Genomic DNA, 8,558 nt, shown 5'->3' with positions numbered 1-8,558 from the left:
AAACATCTTCATCATAATCGGAAGTTACTGTTGAAGTTCGTCGTACTTTTTGCTCTGCTCTGCTTCTCTCGATACTGCATCTGCTTTAAGTTGTAGCTGGAGTTCTTCATATTTATTTTGAACCTCTGCTTCTCTCGCTGCAGCCTCTGCTTCTCTCGCTGCAGCCTCTACTTCCCTCGTTGCCACCTCTGCTTTAAGTTGTAGCTGGAGTTCTTCATATTTCCTTTGAACCTCAAATGTGGTCGCTTGCATCTGAGCCATCTGGTCTTTTAACCTCTGAACTTCAGCTTGAGCCTGACTCTCCGAAGCCATGTATTGCTGCGAGCTAGATCCAAAATATTGGGTTGGACTAACAAAAGATCCTTGAAATCGAACCCGACCATACCTTTCAGGACCCAAAACTTCAATAATAATCCGTTTATCAATGTCTTCAGGATGAACAGAACTATCACTAGAAGCAATCGCTTCGTTCTCCGCCTTTTTATCCTTTAGTTTTTCCTAATAAATAAATCACATAGTTAGGAACGCAATATATATTAAAAAAACAAATGCAACATAACAATAGTCGCATTACAAGCAATGAATTAAACCATTAGAAAATAAACACTATAAATAACTAAAACAAGTCAAATCATATTAAGTAAACGTACCATAATTTCACCAGCTTCAGGAGTCATAGTAGATCCATCTTTCTTCCTATGTGTAATTTCAAAAAGTTGAAGGCGCCCAACTTGTTGACCGGACGACCGTTCCTACAATATAGTAGTAAAAATATTATTTAATGGAAAGTTATACATATTTGAAAATATTAAAAAATTAAAAATACCTCCGCCTCAGCTACACATGCAAAACTTCTCGACCCGGCTGTGTGAGTGAATTTTTGTTTCTGCCTGCTTCTTTTTCCAACTCATTCACGATCCTACATTATGAAATTTTTAGTACGTAAATAGTAAATACTATAAACCAAAATAATTACAATAGTTTGGAAGTACGTCATACCTCGCATTTCTTCGAATGCCAAAATCTAACCGCATCTTCCCATTGGTACCTCAGCATACCCGGCGGGATATTTTGCAATTTCTCATCGAGGGTTGCTTTTGTCTTACAATAATATTTCTTCAAAGTAATTTTATGGTCTCTCCATCTTTTTCCCAATGCCTTCTTTACATAAGTATCCAAGACCTCTAAAGCAAACTTTGCCTACAAAAACACAAGTTAATAAAGTAAATATAAATGAAACTATTTCCCAAGCATTACAGATGACATTAACATTTTGTTACCTTAATATTATCGAGGGCTTGGTTTTTGTTACTATCGGGCATTTGATGCCATGACTCGTAGTTGATAGGCAACATATTCGCATTTCATGCTAAAATGCCCATGTATCCTGCTAAAAGTTGAGCTTCTAATCCAACAGGCTGACCAAAACTATTTCTGCATACCTTGACACGCTCGACTGGATCTAACTCGTATAAATCTGTAAGTAGTGTATGTTCTCGACCTCTGCGCGTCCCACCATTTTTAGCTGGAAATGATATATTATAATATAAGAATTTGAAAAATAAATCAATTATAAGTCAACACGCATGTAAATTAAATGTAAAATTACTTTGAACTTTTGTAGGATCCTCAGGTGTAATCGGAACATTTGAAGATCCAATTGCTGTCTGTTGTTCAGTACTATTTGTTTTTGTCGAGTTTGGATCATTTTGAACAATGCTTCCCTTTGGAATTTTTCTTCTAGGCATTTTATCTGCAATAAACATAAAATAGTTAAAAACTTAATAACTAATTACAACAATAACAACACATATAAAATAGTAGAAATATATAATAAGACCAAGATTTAAATTATGATATTACATATTATTAAACAATCGTAAAATCTTACTACATCATTATTCGTAAATATCTTCATTCGTATCCTCACGAACCCATTGAAATTGTGCACTAGTACTAGGGATATTATTGTTTAAGTTTTGTTCTGGAAAGGGCAAAGTTTCTGATTTGTCGTCGATGTTATCTCTACTTCCACTGCCCATGTCAAACAAGTCTCTAGGAATGTTACGGAGTACAATGTACCAACCCTCATCAGTTGGATCTTTTGAGTAAAAAACTTGTTTGACTTGAGATGAGAATACATACGGCTCATCTATCAGTTGTTGTCCTGTGTGAATAAATCGGGCGAAGTTCACCATTGTAAAACCAAATTGATCTTGCTTAATTCCATGAGCAGTATTAACATCGGCCCAATCACCTCGAAATAAGACAACTTTCCATTTGCCGTAGTAATCCAACTCAATTATGTCAGTAAGAAGTCCGAAATATTCCACATTTCCCTCTACAGGATTATTGTCCCTAGCACTAGCATAACTTGTAATTGCAGAATTAACAACTATTCCACAATTTTGCGTTCTCCTCAACCTCTCGTGATATTTTGTATGAAATCTGAATCCGTTGATGAGGAACGCATTATATCTTTTAACCACTCGATTTGGACCTTGGGAGAGCCATTTAACTTCGTCGTTTACGTTCTTCCCACTCCAAACCTATTGAATGGAAAGTAAACTGAGTAATTAAAAATGTTATGAGAAAACATTATTATTTGTAAGCGGAAGCTCCAACTACATACCGTTTGGCTTAACCATTCATGAAAAGATTCTATAAACAACTTATTGATATCTCGATGTTGTGTTCTTCGGGAGCGCGAACGAGATCTCAATATTTGTTTGTACTTACTATGTTAAAAAAATGTTCACTTTTTTAGAAGATAAACAATTTTTAATTTGATAAATATTTATCAAATTTGTAGAACTTACTTCCGTAAAGGTTCCATTGATTCATGGTGAAACAGAACATATCGATGTGCTTGTACCCATGATAAATGATCTAATTCTACAATTTCAATTTTGCCGATTGGTTCTCCAAAACTTTGGAACAAATAAGTATCGACGAAGTTATGATCCGTGAGTCTAGCATTCCTATTTGGTCTGTTCAACCTTGTTTCAACATCTTCCAAATATCTTGACTAGAAGGTCATACATTCCTCTGCCAAGTAGCCTTCAGCAATCGATCCTTCTGGATATCGCTTGTTGCGGTAGTAAGACTTTAATTTGGATAGGAACCTAAACACAATATACAACATTATCAAAAGTGTATTACTAAAGGCATAGAGGTGAATGAAGGAAAATTTTAAAAATTTTAATTAACACCTTTCTATGGGATACATCCATCGATAGAAAACGGGTTCGCCAAGGATTGCTTCGTGCGGGAGATGGATTATCAAGTGAACCATAATGGTGAAGAAGGAAGGTGGGAAGATTTCCTTCATGTTGCATAAAGTCAAAGTGGCTCGATCCTGTACCTTCTGAAGTTCTTGAACATCCAAAACTTTGCCACAAATGGCTTTCATTATATTGGATAGTTCAATTATACAAGACGTCACCTTCTTGGACATACAACATCGTAGAGCAACTGGCAGTAAATCTTGCATCAAGATGTGATAGTCATGTGATTTTAGAGAATATAATCTTCGATCTTTAACACTAACACATCAAGATATATTTGATGCATATGCATCTGGAACCTTTATATCCTTCAACACCATGCAAAACAGTTCTTTCTCCATCTTGGACATTGAGAAAATTGAAGGCAGCAACCGATTTTTCCCATTCGAAAGTGGATTCAGATGAAGATCAGGTCGAATTCCCATCTGAACTAAATCAAGTCGACTCTGAAGATTGTCTTTTGATTTTTCGTCTACATTCAAAATTGTACCGACAATGTTCTCGTAGACATTTTTCTCAATATGCATAACATTAAGATTGTGTCATAATAGGTGGTGCTCCCAATAAGGCAACTCAAAAAAAACTTATTTTTTTCCACAAGTCCGCCTCATTAGGATCATCCTCTTCATCGGAGTCATCATCAGCTTCATCATTTGATCTTTTATTTCTTTGTGTGTTTGCCGGTTGGTTCATCTTCCCATAACTGAAATTCATATCTTCCAACATTAACAAGATTTCAGATCCACTTGTCTGCGAATGAGCTTCTCTAAACTCTTCAGTACCGTCAAATGCTGAACTCTGAAATCTAAATATATGATTTTCTGGTAACCACCAACGGTGCCCCATGTAAGAGAACTTCTTCCCATTGTATAACCATTGCGAACATGTTTGTGCAGCACAACAAGGACACGTATAACGACCCTTGGTACTCCAACCGGATAAATTGGCATAAGCGGGGAAGTCATTAATGGTCCACATCAAAGCTGCACGTAAATTAAAGTTCTCCTTTCTCAGCACATTATATGTCTCGATACCAGCCCATAATTGTTTTAACTCTTCAATAAGTGGCTGTAAATGTTGATATCATTCCCGGGCCCTTTCTCTCCAGGGATAATCATAGATAAGATAAGGGAAGATTGCTTCATGCAAATCCACAAAGGCAGATTGTAAGGAACAAGCACTACTGGCCAAGTATTGTACGCAGTACTCATGATCTTGTAAGGATTAAATCATCAGATGTTAAGCCAAGCCTCACACTCCTTGGATCGCTTGCAAAGCTTGGAAATTTATTGTCAAATGATTTCCAAGCTAAAGAATCTGCTGGATGCCTTAATAATCCATCATCGGTTCGTCCATCATGGTGCCACATCATAGACTCTGCTGTCTTCGACGATATGAAAAGCCTTTGAAGCCTTGGTATCAGCAGAAAATACCAGAAAATCTTGACCGACTTCTTTGTTGGTTGTGTATCATTTTCATAGTCGTTCCCATCTTCTGTGTTTCTATTTATCCAACGTGATTGGCCGCACATATGACAGCACTGTTGGTTTCTCTGATCGCCCCAATACAACATGCAGTCATTCATGGAACTATGGATTTTGGTGTACCCAAAACCTAAATCTTTTATCATTTTCTTCATATCTTTGCATGATTGAGGGATTTTTGCAAACGAAAACATCTCTCTCAAAAACTCTAACAGCATTGTCAAAGAGTTCCCGGTCCACCCTCCCAAACAGTTTAACTGAAAAAGACGAATACAGAAAGACAATTTTGAGAATTTTGATCTCTCATACAGTTCTTCGTTCATGTTATTAAGTAGCGCGTAGAACTTCACCGCTTCTCCATTCGGTTCTTCATGATGTACACTTGTTCCGGGTTCGGTAAAAGCATTTCCACCGAGATTACAATCATCAGATGCCACAAAGTCGGCTGGGAACGACTGTAAACCATGATTGTGAATATTAAATGCTTCCCGCAACATCCCTTCCATGTCATCCCCTTTAACAAACCAATGGTAAGTAGTACTATCATAAGATACATCCATCCTTGAAGAGGAAGTACTAGGCGGGCATTCTCCATGAAAAAGCCATTGTTTATAACCTCGAACAAACCCATCAACAATTAGATGCTCGTATACGACTTCACGATAATGCCAGTTTATGTTGACACACTTCTTACACGGGCAAAGAATCATGTTCTCTTGGCTTGCATGTTGAAATGCAAAATTTAGAAAAGTCTGTACTCCATTTCGATAATCGTCGCTTACCCTTGACAAATTCATCCAAGACCGGTCCATTTCTTATTTCTTGAAGTCTAATTTTCACCAGAAATTACAAGGGTAAGTTGTTCAGTGGTAAGTATAAATGAGTTATGTAAGTATATCATATGATATATATTTATGTATTAAGTAAATTATGTAAGTTATGTACGTGTATAAGTTATGTAAGTTATGTATTAAGTAAGCTATGTAAGTTGTGTATTATGTAAGTTATGTAAGTTATCAAAGTAATGTATGTTATGTAAGTTGTAAGTTATTATGTATTATGTAAGTTATGTAAGTTATGTAAGTTAAATGTATTATGTAGGTTATGTAAGTTGTGTAAGATATTTAAGTTATGTAAGTTTTGTATTATGTAAGTTATGTAAGTTATCAAAGTAATGTATGTTATGTAAGTTGTAAGTTATTATGTATTATGTAAGTTATTTAAGTTATGTAAGTTAAATGTATTATGTAGGTTATGTAAGTTGTGTAAGATATTTAAGTTATGTAAGTTTTGTATTATGTAAGTTGTGTAAGTTATGTAAGTTAAATGTATTATGTAGGCTATGTAAGTTGTGTAAGATATTTAAGTTATGTAAGTTTTGTATTATGTAAGTTATGTATGCTATGTATTATGTAAGTTGTTATGTTATTACGTAAGTTATGCAAGTTTATATATAAGTTTGTAGACAACTTATGTAAGTTAATATGTAAGTAATATATTATGTAAGTTTATATAAATTTTTTTATAAGTTATGTATTATGTAAGTTAAAAGTTATGTATTATGTAAGTTTACATATAAGTTTATGTGATAGTTATGTAAGTTTATATAAATATTAATAAGTTATGTAAGTTCTTGTACATACAAATTTTGGTTATGTAAGATATGTATGATGTAAGTATATCACTTTTATGTATCTTATTTATAATTATTTTTAAAATTATAATATATTTTAACAAGTTATGTAAGTAATTTAATATATACTTAAATTTTAGTAAGTAATGTATTTAAGTAACATATTTAAGTAATAAATTTAAACAAATTTTAGTAAGTAATGTATTTAAGTAACATATTTAAGTAATAAATTTAACCAAATTTTAGTAAGTAATGTATTTAAGTAATTTATTTAAGTAATATATTCAAGTAATATATTAAAGTAAATTTTAGTAAAAAATATGTTTTAGTAAGTAATGTAAGTCATGTAAAATATACTTAAAAATTGTTATTTAAGTAATGTAAGATATAAATTTTAAAAAATTATATATTATCAATATATATGTTAGTAATAAGTTAAATTAAATTGTAAAAATATATTAAAAATATAATAAATATTGAAAATATATCTTAACTTTAAAATATATATTAATAAGTTATTTATATTAAACATGCAATCAAATAATAATTCATTGACAAGTCATTATATAATCAATTTATTAAACATTCAATCAATTAACTTACAAAAATTGATAATTCATTGACATTCAATTAATTAATCGATCAATTTATTGAATAATCATAGATTATTAAACATTAACATTCAATCGCATAAATGAGAACTAACGTCGATAATTTATTAATTGACATAAAATTGAAAATCGATAATTTGTTCACTTTAAACCGAATCCACTATTCGCCCATAATTTATTCAATTACTCAAATATAAAAAGTGATTTAAAAATTTTAATCATTTCCGTAATTGTTTTTGCTTGGGTAAAAAATACGTACAAGAATTATAGTCATAATACCTTGCAGTTATGGAAAAATTTTGCAAAGTAACATGCAAATTGAGCTAGCAACATATAAATCAAAAATGATAATTAAAACCGATACCACAACTTAAAAAAAATCTTAATTAAAACTCCCTTTTAAAACTAAAAAATAATAATTAAAGTATGAAACTAAAATATAACAAAATCCAAAATTTAAACATTTGGAGGTGTTTTTTTAAGAAAACAAAGGTGGGAAACATATGAATAAATACCTCAATTTCCTCGACTTCGAATTAAACTACTGCAAAAAAATAAAAATAAAAAGGAAAACATAGGTAAATTAGTACCAAATAAATAGGAAAAAAATAAAACAAGGAAATAGAAGAGTATTTAACTGACATAGAATTTCTTAAAACAACTCTAAATCCATCTCCCTCAACTTGATTATTTGCTATGGATTCATTTCATTCAACCCCAACACCTTCAACCCTTGTGATAATTGCTTCTCCATTACTGCTAGTCTTTCTTTTTTTTTTTCCTATGGATATCAAAATCTAACCCTTATTTTTGACTCCTTATTTTTAAATGCAAAATAACAGTAAGGCTATGACTCCTATGTGTCACTACAAGTGCAGCAGCAAAAAAGAAAGCAATGAACATTGAACAATAAATTCTACTAGAAAATCTTGACCAAAACATGATGTTAGGAACCTATAGCAATTGAATTCGAATTTCAGTTTGGTTATAACAAGTTACAATAAAATCAAACCAAATCAGAAATGATAAAAGGAAGCCTATATATATTCATTATAATCAAACACAAGAGTGACTTTTCTTTAACAAAAAAAGTTTCCCTATGAAAAGTTTTTAAAACAAATAAATTAGATATAACAAGTACCAATAACTTTTCCACGCCATGTATATATAGCAGACTAAAGGGAAACAACAGTCGAATAAAACGGTATGGTACCCACTATCAAACTAATCAAAAACATCGACTAATTTACTCAAAAAGGACCAAATTTTGAGCATGAACGAGTCGAATAAAAGTAACCCATATCAGAACTAAGGACACAAAGCTTGAAATAAAATGATGAAATTAATACCGAGAGCTTTATACCTTGGAAAGGGTATTGGCCAAAACTAAAGATGGAATCCCAAATTAGTAGTTGTAGCGTCTTCTCCTCGGTTTCAGCCTTGGAGCTTCTGGGAAAGTTGGAAGCTTGAAAGCGTGGGTAGCTGAAAGAAAGGAGTCAAAACAATAGTAATTAATAAGGCAACAGAGATACATTAACGCATG

The sequence above is a fragment of the Gossypium hirsutum genome, chromosome D03, assembly GCF_007990345.1.
Source record: "Gossypium hirsutum isolate 1008001.06 chromosome D03, Gossypium_hirsutum_v2.1, whole genome shotgun sequence".
NCBI lineage: Eukaryota > Viridiplantae > Streptophyta > Magnoliopsida > Malvales > Malvaceae > Gossypium > Gossypium hirsutum.
Note: the sequence above shows the minus strand (reverse complement) of the source record.